The sequence below is a fragment of the Tupaia chinensis genome, unplaced genomic scaffold (genome assembly GCF_000334495.1).
Source record: "Tupaia chinensis unplaced genomic scaffold, TupChi_1.0 Scaffold000682_1, whole genome shotgun sequence".
NCBI lineage: Eukaryota > Metazoa > Chordata > Mammalia > Scandentia > Tupaiidae > Tupaia > Tupaia belangeri.
Window position 1 is genome coordinate 1,459,956 of NW_006160205.1, and position 1,307 is coordinate 1,461,262.

The following is a 1,307-nucleotide window of genomic DNA, read 5'->3' on the forward strand; positions in this document are numbered from 1 at the left end:
TGGAGAGACAGAGACAGAGAAACAGAAAGTGAGAAATCAATCCCTAGGTGGGACGGCCACATTGCAATCCCTTCTCCTCCACTTTCTTCTAGGGATTCTGGCTGTGCACACATGCACCAGGTCCAGAACTTGAACCACAGTCAATCACATGGGAGTCCAGTGTTTTAACCACCATGCTGCCTGCTGGGCCCCCTAGTACATTTTTCTTAAAGAATTATTTATCAGTATTATTTTTATTTTTTAAATTTGACCAGAGGGAGTGAGAAAGTCAGCTGCTGGGTTCAGGACTTGAACTGCATTCAGCCATGTGGGAGTCCAGTGCCCCAGGTACTGCCCCATCTGCTAGCCCCCCAGTACATTATTTTTAAAAGTGCTTTCAAATTTTTTTTTTTTTCCCATTTTTGTTAGAGGGCATGTGTGCTCCTGGGGGAAAGGAGAAACAGTGAGAGAAAGCAAGAAGCTACTCCCTATGGGGCATGGCCACACCACAATTCATTTTCCTTTATTTCTTCTCACTTTTGGGTTTTGGGGCATGTGCACACAGGCACCTGGCATGTGTCTCAACCCGCAAGGTCTGAGACTTGAACTGCTCTGTCAGCCATGTAGGATCGTCGACTTAACCGCCAGGCCACTGGCTGGCCTAATTACTAGTAATTTTTTATATCTGATGCCACATGGTAGCTCCATATGTATTATTCATTACCATGTAACACATTGTCTCAAAATATATCCTCCGGTTTATTTGTATTCACTATCTATTGCTGTATAACAAAGTAAAATGTAGCCACTTAAAACAACAAGCATTTACTATGTCTCCTTGTTTCTGATGGTCAGTCAGGATTTGTAACTATTTTAGCTCCATCTCTTAAGAGATTGACGTCAACCCGTTGGCAGAGCCATAGTCATTTCTAGGCTCAAGTGGGCCTAGAGAATCTGCTAGATCTAAGCTCTCTCAGGTGGTGGTGAAACCTGACTCCACTCTGGCTATTGGCAGAGGCCTCCGGTTTTCTGGCCTCTCCATAGTGCCGCTAGGGCTAGCTAGCGCATAGTCTCAGAGCATGCTTGATCCAAGACAGGAGCCACAGGGATTTGCATAGCCTGCTCCCACACGTGACATTCCATCCCTCTGCTGTGTTCTGTTCCCAGCCAGTAGCCACTCAGTCCAGCCCACACTAGACTGGGGAGCGAATGAACCCCCACCTCTTGAAGGGAAAAGTATCGAAAAATTGGTAGACATTTTTCTAAAACCACCACAGTATTTTGGCTTTTTTTTTTTTTTTTTTTTTGGGAGGTTTTTGCTATTGGGC

At 45.1% G+C, this 1,307-nt stretch overlaps 1 protein-coding gene across 2 annotated transcripts in view; it reads left to right on the forward strand.

Annotated features, from left to right (window-relative positions):
- EOGT (EGF domain specific O-linked N-acetylglucosamine transferase) overlaps nt 1-1,307 on the forward strand; it is a 47,377-nt gene that overhangs the window by 17,836 nt on the left and 28,234 nt on the right. The window lies entirely within an intron of this gene.